This window comes from Urocitellus parryii, chromosome 10 (genome assembly GCF_045843805.1).
Source record: "Urocitellus parryii isolate mUroPar1 chromosome 10, mUroPar1.hap1, whole genome shotgun sequence".
Taxonomy (NCBI): domain Eukaryota; kingdom Metazoa; phylum Chordata; class Mammalia; order Rodentia; family Sciuridae; genus Urocitellus; species Urocitellus parryii.
The window spans coordinates 87,985,426-87,999,949 of NC_135540.1; positions in this window are offsets into that span (position 1 = coordinate 87,985,426).

The following is a 14,524-nucleotide window of genomic DNA, read 5'->3' on the forward strand; positions in this document are numbered from 1 at the left end:
TTTTGTCTCCCCCCATATGTCAAAGCTGGAACCCACAGTATGATGGTATTAAAAAGCGGAGCTTTTGCCGGGTTAGGTTAGGTTTAGATGAGGTCATGGGGGTAGGGGCAAACTCATGATGGGATTAATGCCTTTATAAGAAAAGACTAGAGACCTTCCTGCTCTTTCTCTCTTTTTTCTCTCCACATGTACCCATAGTGCAGCAATAAGCTGACCATTTGCAAACCAGAAAGCATGCATTCACCAGACACCAAATTGGCCTGCACTTTGAACTTAGACTTCTCAGCCTCCAAAACTGTGATATAAATGGTTGTTTAAGCCATTCAGTCTATGGTTGTAGACAGTTAGGATATTAATTTAAAGTTAAACAGCCTATGGTGAATCCTAATATAAACAAAAAAAATCAGTGTTTCCAAAGAAACATCTTCTAATTAATCTTTTAAATTTTCAGCATCAAAAATTTTGAAAGAAGAGTGTATCTGTATTCTTAAGGGCTCTTACATTGTTTTTCATCTATTGCTTGTTTGAAAGTTCAGTTTTATAACTTCCTATATAAAATAGGAAGGAAAGTAAATTCTCCCTCCCCCCAAATTTTGGAAGATTTGAGAAATGACTGTTTCTTTGTCAGTGACATTAACAACTGAGTATCCAAACTTTTCATCTATTTCTTATACTTGAGGAATATAAATATTATTAACTGAATTATTAACTGAAATTATTTCCAGGTCTGTGTAAGCAAGTTTTCCATTACTGTGACAAAATACTTGATATAATCAACTTACAAGAAGGAAATTTTGACTCACAGTTTCAGAGGTTTCAGTCCATGGTTGCTTGGTCCTGTTATTTTGGGCCTATGGTAAGGCCATAGTTCATTGTGGGAGCTCATGATAGAGAAGTTCTGTTCATCCCATGGCAACTGGTAAGCAAAAAGAAAGAGAAAGGAGTCATTGTTCCAATAGCCTCCTCAAGGGCATGCTTCTAACAACCTAACTCCCCTTTACCACACACCACTTCTTAAAGATTCTACCACCTTCCAAAAGTACCATAGACTGGCAACCAATTCTTTAACATAGGAGCTTTGGGGGGATGCTTTTAAAATGTAGTAAAATTCTACTCAAGTACTTATATAAGTACATTCTCAGGAAGAATATAATTTTAATTTATCTATTGTAGTTGTCAAAAAAATGAGACATGTTAAGAATCAGCTTTGTTATGTGTAGGATTATCTATGATACTCCGAGGGACATGTTTAACCAAGATCATTTGCCTTCAGAAAAGAAGTAGAAAGATTTTTTTCCTTTCCTTCTTCTACTCTCTGTTATTTAATTGATGAGAGTCTTATGCTATGCTTCAAAAAATTTCAAGAGCCACCAGTGTTATGAGGCCTACTTACTGTGATAAATTTCTTCCATTTTAACATGCGCTGAATGCCACTATTAACACACACAACTTTATGAAGTTATCCCTGAAACAGAAGCACATTTGAGTAAATTCCATTTTACCTGTAATTTTTATGATCTCCTTCAGATTTGATTAGTATCATCTGATGCCGGGGTCCTGCCCTAGCGGGGTTCAGGGAGTCATGAAGGATGAGTGGCATCGGCGAAAAGGATGAGACAGGAGTCATTCTGTTGCAGCAATCTCCAAAGAGAGAGCTCTAATGTAGCTTTCTCTGGGTCATCTTTTATTGCAATTTTTCACATCATTATGGATTCAGAATACTTCATTGATTATACAATTTCAAAACTTTGCCTAGATGTGACATTTCCTTAACCATCATTAGGGGTATAGAAAAATGTAACATCAATTTACATTTTTCCAGGATGTGACATTTACTCATCACTTATTAAAAGAGTACAGAATCATTAATAAAATACATCACTAATTTACATTTTTCAGATTTTCCCAAGATGTACTATTTTTCCCAAGATATGCTATTTTCTTATTAACTAATGCCAAACTACGTAACCAGACTCTAAGTCTCCTAACCTATCATTAATCTTCAAGTTTAAAGTACACCTGCACCTTATTTCTAATCTAAACTTCCCATCTAAAGAAGTCCCCTTAGATCTTATACTTAAAATATCCTAAAGTCTATGAAGCATTCTTAAAGCCTAGAAACCATTCTTAAAACATATCAGAAACCCACACAGCTAAAAACTTAAGAATTCTAAACCCAAGAATCTAAATAAAATAATATTTCTATTATTCTAAAAATATATCTTATAAAACTACTTTAATTAATTCCCACATTCATTCTCATAAAACTGGTTGAGCTGCTTTCTCAAAGAGTTTCTTTGTTTCTTAGTCAAGGTGCATTAGTTCTTATATCTTTGTAAACTCAGTAAAATCAAGTACTAAACATCAATCCACTTACCGCCAATGTTAACTATGCTCATCATAAGCCCTATGTGAAGTAAAAGAGGGTTTATAGAAAAGAGGAGAATGTATCTTTATATGTCTTAACTTTCCTAAGTGTATAACATGACTTTTCCTTAATCAAAAATAAAACTACATATGGTGGGCTTTGTACAATCAGCATAATGAATAGGCTTTCTAAGAGGCCAGAAATATGGGCTTGATTCTTAGTTGATATAATCAATGTGGTGCCTAAAATTCTCGTGACCTTTTGGAGAATGATTGTTGTCCATTATCACTTTTGTCCTCAATGTACTGAGATAGAAGACCGGCCTTCTGTTTTATCCTTGATATGCTGAGAGGTAGTAGAACAGCCTTCAAGGCATGAGCTACCTGTTGTGTTCTACCTGTTGTGAACTATCTGAAATTTAATTTGGTTTAGCATTTAACATACTCATGCCTCCTGTCACGAACATGAGCATGAAAATGAAAAGTCCCAGTTACATAAAAAAGGGTCTCATGTTTTGGTTTCCCACCAGCCAGCTGCTTTGCCAGCATTCATCCTCACTGTGACCTTGTCAAGACAGTGTGAGAGCGGCTTTGCCAGCACTTATCTTCACTGTGACTTTGTCAAGACAGTGAGAGGGGGAGCGCCTTCACCAATCTGATAGGCCTGTACAATCTAGGGAAAGTGCTCCATGCTGAGAATTAGCATTGCTGCTTGGGTAGCAAGAGTGAGTGGTGCAGTCCTGCTTTCTCCTGACTCACTTTGAGGACTTTGTTAACATAACTGCCATCCTTTCTCTTTCATTTCTTGATACCCATAGCTCATTATATTATAGCTCTGTTCTGGAAGAGAAAATAAAAATGTTGAACATGTCAGTAGATTACAAGATCTACCATTTCTGTTTCCAAGGACGCTCACTCAGGTTAGTGTCAGTGTTAACTTCCCTTCCAATCTGCATTGTCTTCAGTCTCCAGTCTCTAAATTTGTCCCTGTCTGGTACTCACCCCTCCACCTTCTTCTTAAAACAGAACTCTGATTTTCTATCACAAATCCTTACCTCTGCCATTCATTATCAGCCTATGTGGTAGTTAAGGTGAGATGACTCCACCCTTATCAGCCCATGTGGTTGAGGTGAGGCAAATGCCAAGCTTCGATAAATCTGAGACCAAATGGTTGTGCCAGAGTAAAAGGAATTAACAGGCTCTCAGTGCTTGCTTAAATTACTAAACTGATAGCTATGAAAACCTGGGGGCTTGACACTGTTGGTGAGAGACTTCCAAAAATGGAGCAAGCACAGAGGAAAGCCCTCACCTACACAGGTAGGGTTACTGGGGTCATTGCTGAACACCTGAATCCAGCTTTACCTTATCTGATCCATTGACCTTCATTATTGTATACTAATATATGCTTTCATTAAGACAATTTAAGTTCTATCACTCATAGTTAGAATCATAACTAAAATCTTCCATTTTTCATGTTGCTCTAACATTATCTTTCTAACACAGATTGTTCTCTCCATTATTTAGAGCTTTTCCTTTCATTCTATGTTCATTAAATCATTTCATTCATCTGTTCATTCATGAATTAGGAATCAAGATAGCTCCTAAAAATAAAAAAGGTATAAAATGAATTCCAGTACTGTCAAACTATCAGTCTAATAAGAAAGACAGATGTATTAATAAAATATATGAAACAGCCTAGCATGTTCCATATTAGAATGTGTCCTGAGTATTATAGGAGCACAGAGGTGTTCCTATAATAACTGTTTGTAATCTTGTTTCTCAAAGGGGTAGGCAGAATCTTGAGAAGAGTTACAGAGAATCATCTCTGGAAAATGACTCTTGAGTTGATTCTTAAAGGATGGGTAGGATTTTCCCAGAAAATGGGAGAATTTGAAGGGTAAAGACAAAGTTCCAGAAGATAGTAATCAAATGAGCAAAGGCATTGAAGCTAGAACAAGCATTGTGCATGGTTGGAACAGAACATATATCTGGAACTTAAACTGTGAGATAGGGAAAGGGGATAAATGGAGGCAGGAGAGGAATGTACAATCCAGTCATGGAGACTGCTGGCAAAGGTCCTCTTGCTATCATCACATGGAGAAAGGTAGGAGGGCAAGCAAGCATATGAGAGAGAAGAGACTGAACCAAACTCATCCTTTTATCAGGAGCTCCATTCTTGCTGTAACCAATTCACTCCCACAACAATGACATCAGTCCATTCATAAGAATAGAGTTCTCATAATCTAATTACCTATTAAAAGTTCCATCTCTTAGTATTATCACAATGACAATTAATTTTTGACATCAGTTTTGGAGGTGACATTTAAATATAGTGTTTTTTTGTGTGTGTATGTGTATGTTGTGTAAACCTTCTTTACGTTTTATCATATGCATAATCTCATAGTACACAACTCTCATTGATATATTGATATTTGTCTTATTAATGAATTGTTTGGATACAAGTGATTGAAATCTTATCAAACCAGCAAAAGCAAAATAAAAGGTATGTAAGCTGGTGGTAATTCGTGATGGTGGTGGTAGATATTGGGTGCACACAAAAAGTCAGAGAGAAGTCAATAGATTTCTAGGGCAGGGGATAGCAATAGTCATTGCTCAAGGATGGAACTTAGAAAATTAGGAATATAGCTTATTTTGTTTATCTTGGACCATGCATTTCTCCTTGGTTCTGTCTCATTTATTTTGTCTCTTCTGCATTCCACCTGTTTACAGTCAATCTAAACATTTATACTCCTTTTAATATCTTAAAAATAATTTTCATAGAATTGTTGAGAATAAAATAAGCTAACACTTATAGAATGTGCATGAAAGTAAATCTATATATAATATTGTTAAGTAAAGAAAAATAATGAAGTAGCTAAAATTATCTTTTAAAAGGAGAAGGAAGCCAGCATGTTGGTGCATGTTTGTAATCCCAGTGTCTCAGAAGGCTGAGACAAGATCACAATTTCAAGGCCAGCCTGGGCAACCTATCAAGACTCTGTTATCATAGTTAAAAAGAAGGTGTGGGGACCTAGGGATGTAGCTAAGTGACAGAGTGCCCCTGGGTCTAATTCCCAAACACACACACACACACACACACACACACACAATCACACAAATGGAATGACATAGACACAAAAGGTAGAATGGTGATTGCCAGGGTGAGGTAAAAGTAGACAATTATTTTTAATGGATGGAGAATTTCAGTCTTGCAAGATGAAAGAGTTCTGGAAATGAATGTTGGTGATTTATACATTTTACTCAATTTCAATAAACTCATTCTTAAGATGATTTTGTGGTATGTGCATTTTACCACAATAAAAAGAAAGTAAAATAAAAGTTAAGGGACTAAGTCATAAATAAATTTGGACTTCCATAGTTGAGGTTATTTTTATGGAATGCTCCTACTTAGCAAAGAACATCAGGGTGGGATAATGTTTTCTCAATATATAATAAGATGATACAGAAAGATATTGAAGGTGAAGGCAGGTGACATTAGGGATCATTATTGTAAAGTAGGAGGGCAGGTTATTTACTGAATTAACAGATTAATGATAGGGCTGTGTGTTTGAGAGGAGTGGATAGGATTTGGGGCCAACAGCTATGAAAGTCCAAAGGTTGACATTTGTAGTTGACATTGCAATCCAAAGGATTGCAAAATATCAGAGAAATCTCAGCTAAAGTTAGAAAGCATTATACTATAGTGACCCCAATTCACATGACTTCATTCCTCCAGTAATATTTTGAAGCTTGAGGACAAAAACAGAAAGAAGACAGAGTGAGCAAGGATTAGGGATGAGCATGAAGTGTAAACAGAGTTATTTGCAGAAATGACTACCCGTAAGTCAGACTACGATGGAAGTAGGTGAAATAGAAGATATGATAGATTGGTCAAATGGGGCATCTCTGAAGGAAGATGGGAAGTTGAACATGTTTAATATAAATTTGTGAGTGGAATAGCTAAAAGAGGTTGTGGACAAAATGTTGTGGAAAGGGCCTTTCAGTGTCTGTGATCTTGGATGTGACACCATCCTGAGGATAATGATGTCAAAGGTAGGCTCTTACTTGTTAGGGATTGAGCTAATGTGTCATTTGAAGGTGTTAAAATGGAGGCTAAAGTCATGGGATCCAATTAGGACAGGTGGAAGGTAACCATGATAGAAAGTAGAAGGAGAAAGACTTAATTATGTGTCACCTCTGGCATACTTCACATTAAATATGGATATATGCATTTAAATCACTTAATGAACATATTTTTTGATATTGCAGGATTGTTATTGGAGGATATGGATGGCCAGATGAAGGGAAACTTCAGCAGGTCCCTGAAAGTTCTTACATATTCTTCTCACTGAAATTAGAAACATTGCTGCTGATAACAGCATAGTGAGCAAGTACCATATCTGTAAACTGTTATGAGAGAGATGAAAACCAGATCATGGCAGTAATAAGGCACTTAGTGGCATCACTGCTGTTAATCAATTCTTAGTTGGGCTACTTATCTCAGCAATAAAATAGTCCTTACCAAATTTCACATTAATGACATTATTTTCCTCCTCTTGATGAATATTTGAAAATATATTTTAGCATCTCCTGCAGTTGACATTTTTTCTGAGATGTTAGATACACGAGGGAGCATAAAATTTGCTCCTCTAGGGGAAGGAAGATAAACAAGTAATTACAATGGATAGTAGAGAGAAATCTGAGTGGGATTTTAAATATGGTGCTTTGGAATTACAGACTAGAAGACAAATTAGCCAACAGTATTGGTAATTGAACTTTGTTAGTTCTAACTTTGTTTATACCTAATGACTGCTTTCTTCCAAGTTTTGGTGCACCATACCATGAACAGTGATATAATTAATCCCCTTGACCTGGTGAAGAAATAAATAATTGATATGATTACCTATGTTTATTTCTTCTTCTTTTTTTCACTAAAGAGAGAGTTACAATTGCTTCTCATTATCAGACATTATGAATACTTCATAAAATTACCAACATAGTGATTTGAAAATTGTGCTTTTAAATTTTGATTTTCTGCCAAACATCATTTATATTCATTGTATTAAGTTTACTGACTATAGTACCTCAGCTTTGGATTGTGGTCCTGCTGAAGGAAAACTCTTTCTCACCTGTGTTTCCTTAGTAAGTGCTCCAGATTGTAGCCACAGCTGATTGAAGTATGTGCTCTGGGTGTAAAGCACCAAGAAAGGAGAAGGAAAATCATATTTCTTTAGTAAGTTCCAGTTCTTGAACAATGAGTTCAATTCCTGAGTTATTTATAATGTCATGTTAATAATTTCAAGAATGGGAGGAGGTTAGTATGATTCTTACTTTGTAGTAAAGAAAACTGACAGGGTCTTACAGGTGGAGTTTTATTCAAATCCAAGACTGACTCAGAAGTCCATTGCCTTAAAGCCAGTCTTTCCCTATATAAGAGAAGAAGTGACTAGAAAGAAAAGACAAGATCAAAGAATCTTAATTAAGTTTATGGGGTATACTTTAGATTTTTTTTTTCTTTTCAGCAAAGCATTAAATTAATCTTCAACCCAGTTTCTACTAGGAACCCAACAGAAATGTGGCCATGACAGCTAGCTGCCACAAGATTCTCAACAGCCTGGAGGTACTCATCTATGATTTGAACATCTCCTTTACTCCTGTTGAAATTTAATTGTTATGATAATGATGTTGAGAGGTGGGTCCTTTAAGAGGTGCTCAGGTCATGAAGGCTCCACCCTCATGAATAGATTATGCTTTTGTCTCAGAAGGGGTTGGTTTTAATAGGAGTGGGTTCCTAATAAAAGCATAAGCAGAGCTAACTTTCTGTTTCGTGTGCTCTCTTTCTCTTCCACCATATTATGATGGATCAGGAAGTCCCTTGCCAGATGCCAGCACCATGCTCTTGGACTTCTGGTCTCCAGAACCGTGAGAAAGACAAAATTACTTTCTTTATAAATTTTTTAGTCTCTGACTCTATTGTAGTGACAGAAAACTGACTGAGTTACTCTTGCTTACTTTATCATCTCAACACCAAATGCTGCACCAGTGAATTTCCCCGACTCTCTGATAGTAGATCAGGATATGATATTGAGATTGGAGGCAGATGGTAGGTACAATCTAATTGAATCTTACCTCTATTGGCTCTCAAATTATCTTAGATAGCACTAATAAGAAGAGAGACTCCAACATGACAACTCTTTGCTCTGTTGTCAAAGAGATGAGAGCAATACTTTATATCTACAAGTCATTATCCTCTAGGAGTCATACAATTAACTTTTGGGTTATAAACATTCTTTAAAACATAATGGAATAAAATACAAATATTTTTAGAAGAAGAACATATTATAAGGTATCACAATTGTTTAACCCAATATAATCACAAAGTATTATATTGTGATATTTCTTGTGTCTTATAAACAGGAGTAATTCTGTAAAACTAAATGACTGATGCAGAAGATATAGGGAAAAAAAGTTTCTGGGAGCAAAAATGTGTCTTCAGTGACTTCTTTTTTTTTCCAGTGCTGTGAATTGAACTCAGGGTGCTCTACTGAGCTACATCTATAGCCATTTTTGCTTTAATTTTAATTGCACTTATTTATTTAATTTTATTATTATTATTTATGGTGCTGGGGATTGAACCCAGGGCTTCCCACATACTAGGCAAGCACTGTATTATGGAGTTATGTCCTCAGCCCTTTTTTGGTTTTGGTTGAGACAGGGTGTCATTAAGTTACTGAGGCTGATGTGGAACATGTGGACCTCCTGTCTCAGCTTCCCCAGTTGCTGGTGTAGCAAGTTTGCACCACAATGTTCAGCTTTTCTTCAGTGATTTAGCTCCATTGATCAAGCCTGTGACTATATCATGAGTTGCTTGCTTCTAGAATTTAACTGCTGAGAATTTCCAGTAAAGAAAAAAGAAAAATAATGAAGCACATTCCAATCTAATGTCATCACTCTCTGAAAGTTTTCTCAATAGAGATCTACCGTAAAGTGTTATACAACCTGGACTTTTCCAGGCAGGAGTGCCTGCTTCTGATGCTCTTGCTGATAAGAGCTGTAGCTTGGCAACATTCTCAACAGAGTTAAAATATTGACATGGCACCAGCATTGACTGACTTAGCAAATTTGTTTTGATTCTTTGTTCAGTTGGTTCACACCTACTAAGCATTATATCCAACCAAAAATGTTGCTTTTAGTAGGTATAAAAGAAAAATAAAGAAAAAAAATCATAGCTTACCACTGTATTCCATTTCCCAGTGTGTTAATTTTTTCAAAATATCAACAGAAGTACTCATATTCCAACATTCTTTGCTGATTTTTACCAAAATATTTTTGCTAGATGTCTGATTCAGTCTACCAGACTGTCTATGGTAGCATAAAATACAATAAAAATGACAATTCTAAGTATTAATAATTACTAACATAAAATAAAAACATACTTATACATTTTTTGTATGTAATATGGGATTGAAATTGTGCATGCATGTGTGTTTATAACATCTTACAGTAACCCAAGAAATACATACCTAACATGTACCTATTTCATAGATTTGAAAATCAATTTATGTGCCACATTAAGAAGTTTGGACCTTATAGCATGAGCAAAAGAGAAATGAATCTGTCAATGGGCACCAGGGCTGGTATTGTAGTTTGGCTATTGTGAATTTGCCATGATTAACATGGATATGCAGTTATCTCTACAGTATGCCAACTTTAATTCCTTTGAATAGATACGAAGGAGTGGGATAGCTGGATCATACAGCAGTTTTATTTTTAGTTTTTTGAATAACTTCCATACTTTATAGTGCTATACTAATTTATATTTCCACAAATAGCATATGAAGTTTCCTTTTGCCTGGAATCCTCCCCAGCATTAAAATGTGTGTGTGTGTGTGTGTGTGTGTGTGTGTGTGTGTTCTTGTAGATAACCATTCTGTTGGGATGAAATGGAATCTCAGTGTAGTTTTGATTTGCATTTCCCTGATGGATAAAGATGTTGAAGCTTTTTTCTTGTAAGTATTAGCTATTCACACTTCCTTCTTTTGAGAAGTGCCTGCTTGGTTCATTTGCCCATTTATTGTGTGTGTGTGTGTGTGTGTGTGTGTGTGTGTGATGAGTTCTTCATATATTCTGGACATTAATGCTTTGATGGAAAAGGTTTTGTTCCATTCTGTAGGCTATTTCTTCACTCTGTTAATTGCTTCCTTTGCTATGCAGAAACTTTTCAATTTGATGTAGAACTATTTGTCAATTATTGCATTATTTCCTGAGCCATTGAAGTCCTATCTAGGAATCTGTTGCCTGTGCCTGTGTCCTGAAGTTTTCCCCTTGCTTTTTCTTGTAGCACTTTTAAAGTTTCAGGTCTTCCATTTAAGCCTTTGATCCATTTTGAGTTGAGCTTTGTACAGGGTGAGAGCTAGGGATCTAGTTTCAATCTTCTACATATATATATCCCAGCACCATTTGTTAAAGAGGCTCTCTTTTCTTCAATGTATATTTTTGGCATCTTTGTCAAAGATCAGATGGATGTAGCTGCATTGGCTGGTCTTGGTGTCTTCTACTTTATTGCTTTGATCTTTTGTTTCTGTTTTTATGCCAGTACCATGCTGTTTTTACTACTGTGGACCTGTAGTATATTTTGAGATCTGATATTGGGATGCCTTCAGCATTGTTCTTTTTCCACGTTTGTTTTGGCTATTTGGGGTCTTTTTTTGCTTCCATGTGAATTTTAGAATTATTTTTTCTTTCTGTGAAGATTTTTTTTTTTTTGGTATTTTGTTGGGAATTGCATTGACTCTGTAGATTGCTTTTGGAAATATGACAATTTTAGCAATATACTTCTGCAGATCCATGAACATAGAAGGCTTTCCATCTTTTAAGGTTTTCTCTAATATCTTTCTTCAGTGTTCTATAATTTTCATGGGAAGGTCTTTCATCTCATTGGTTAAATTTATCCCTAGGTGTTCTTTTCAAGTAATTATGAGTGAAATTGTTTTCCTCACTTCTTTCTCTACAGGTTCATTATTGGTGCATAGAAAAGCTATTGATTTTCATATATTGACTCTGGATCCTGCTATTTTAATGAATTTGTTTATCAGCTCTAGAAGTCTTGTGTGGAACCTTTAAGGTTATGTACATACAGAATCTTATCTTCTGCAAATAGGGATAATTTGACTTCTACTTTTCCTATTTGTTTATGTTTTACTTTTTCTCTTGCTTAATTGACCTGGTTAAAATTTCAAGTACTATACTGAACAGGAATGGTGAGAGTGAACATCCTTGTCTTTATAATCAGTTCTTGATCAGATAATACAATATAACATAATTAAGGGAAAACAATCGCTGTCTTGCTATTAACGGTTTCTCAAAAGTATCCTCAAAACTTGTGCACTAGGAGGCAGCCATATTTTGTAGAAGTTTAAGAACTTAATCCATTCACCTTGCTTGTCCAAAGTACATGTATGAAGACACACAAAATATAAAAAATTTTAAAAAGAAAGATAACTTGGTCTGGTTTTAAGCAAGTCTCTTCCATTATTAAAGTTAATTATTTCAGTTTTTTTAAGTACTGGAAGATACTGGAATTTCAAAAGCAGCAAATTTATTTCTTAACTTGCATTTATCATGTAAGAGGAATCAAATTGCTCATGAATTAATAGGCTAACAGCCATTGTCATTTCCTGTGGGACACTTTCACAGTTGGGGCAAGAGAAGGCTGAATACCAGGTGCAGTTTCAACATGTGTTTTGGGATACATTCCTGAATGTCTGAGATTTGCATTGAATTTATGGGAACAATGCCATGGATCTGAGAGGGGGGAGGAATCCATCTCCTAGAGCAAGGCTGTGGAATCGGATCATCTTCCAAGTGTCTGCTGTGCTCAACCTTTAGCTGCAGCTTGTTTCTCACATGCATTGACTCAGGAAATACTGCTTCATGGGCTGGCTGTAGCTATTTGTCAGGCTTATGACTCAACAAACTGAAATATTGGACAAATGTAATTTTGTTTCACAACTTAGGCTGCTCACACATAGCACATGCGACTGTGAATATGATCAGCAGCAGCCTCAGATGAACCAGTCTTCAGTCCACTCAGAGGAGCAGAGATGAAGGAAGAAGAGAGACAACCTGACCTTGGCTGCAAAGGTAACAGGATACCAACAGATGCAAGGTCATGCGGTTTTCCTCCTATTGAAAATCAGGCCCTTGACAAATTTATGCAAATACAACATGTCTTGAAGGGGACTTCTTGGTGCCAAATGTTTTCAGTTTTCTTTGGCCTAGGCTATGGTTGATATTAACTTATTTTAAAGTCTGCCTTCCAATTTTTCTGCAAGCTGGGGCCAAGGGGCATCTATTTAACAAAGGCCAAGGTTTGGGATGGAAGGCTGTGAGTGAGTCCCAGAGCAGGGTTAGAAAGAGAGGGAGACAGTTTCACTGACCTCACCAGCCTTCCTCCCCACGCCTCCCATCTCAGAGTGGCTAGGGTTCACTGAAGGAATAGTGTTTATCTATCCTGGGAACAGAGGAGCCTGGCACTTCACTTTATCCAAGCTTGTAGTTGAAAATATTCTTCTGACTAACAGGATATAAACACCAACTCCCTAAAGGAAAACAGTGACAATTTCTTTAAGAGAAAAGAAAACCCTAGAAAAAGTAAGTATTTTAAATTGGAGCGTCATCATTCCCCGGGTCAGGCTGAATTTTAGTCCTCTCATGCTCAAGCCAGTTCACAGGACTCACAAGAGCTTATTTTTAAGTTATCAGGAACTTTGTTAGCTGATTTACTATTGGTATCAGGAATTTGTCCCAAGTGAGAGTGTTTAAACCACAGAAATCAGTAAGTGGTACAAATCTGGGTCATTTCTTTCTTTTTTTTTCTTTTTGAGAGTTAATCTGACAGCACACTATAGCTTATAGCTCTGAGGAACATGGTTTACATGAACATGATTCTCCAGTGTCTCTGTTTTCTATCCCCATGGTCCTCTACTGGGATCCCCTGTACATTTTTCCCCTTAGCTGATTTTCTCTTTAATTTATTGTTTATTTTCCTGATTTAACCATTAAGGCGATTATCACACACTATATAGATTCTTAGGAGTTTGTTCTCACTAGACAGATCAGTGAGTACTACTTTTAAGCCTAAGTAAAGTTTCTAGGAATGAAATACTACAAGATGAGGGCTTTTTTTCCCCCCTCCAGGATCATAAATCTGGGCATCCCATGATACATGTCCTGGGGCTGGGGAGGTATTCTTTTGTTCCCCAAATTACTATTAAGAGACAACAAATGGAAATTCTCGGTGACTGGCTCTGTCAATCAGCTCCAATCCTCTAACTCACTGTTTTTTCCTAAGCAGAAACTGAAGCATGCCTGTATGCCGCAGAAGTAAAGTGTGCATTTTTTCAGAGGGCTTAAATATTCCTGAGAGAATGGGGAAAGATTTTAGAACTGAATGGAAGGAGACAACATTGCGCCCATAATCTGTGCACATTTTCAGCAAACCTCACATATCCTAGGACCAGGATAATCAGAGGTCGTTCATGGTTTTAATCACGGGGTTAGAAATAATTAGACAATGTGTATTTTATGGTAGGATGGTAGGAACTGTTCCAGAGGTTGAGGCTACAAATTCCTAGAGCCTTTTTTTTTCTTTTTTAATTGAGACTATGTCAACTTGGCAACTCTGTTCCAGGAAAATTCTTACATAGAAATAAAACTGTAGTTCAAAGGAAAACTTTACTACTTGCTGCAGGAAATTCTTGCCCATCACTTTATCCAGGCCATCAAATTTCTCATCTGGCCTAGTAGCTCACTTCTCAGACAGAAGTTTGATTACCAGGGTCCCTGTCAAGACCCTCACTTCTCCTATCCACCAATCCTAAACTGTTGTGCCAGCAACTTCTCCTGATTCCAGTTAGTTCCCTGCCTTGACAGAATGATTTTAAACCTTTTGAGCCGAGATCCCCTAATGTCCTCTGAGACATTAAGACTGTCAATGTACCTTCTTTGTTGAGTAAATTAAATAATCTTAGCTTTTCCTTATCAGAAGATTTTTTCTTGTTGTTGATATTTCTGAATTAGCAGTTGACACATTCCACTGGAGAACAGACTGTAAGAACAAATAAGTTAGTATCTGTAATGAACTATTTGGATAGAG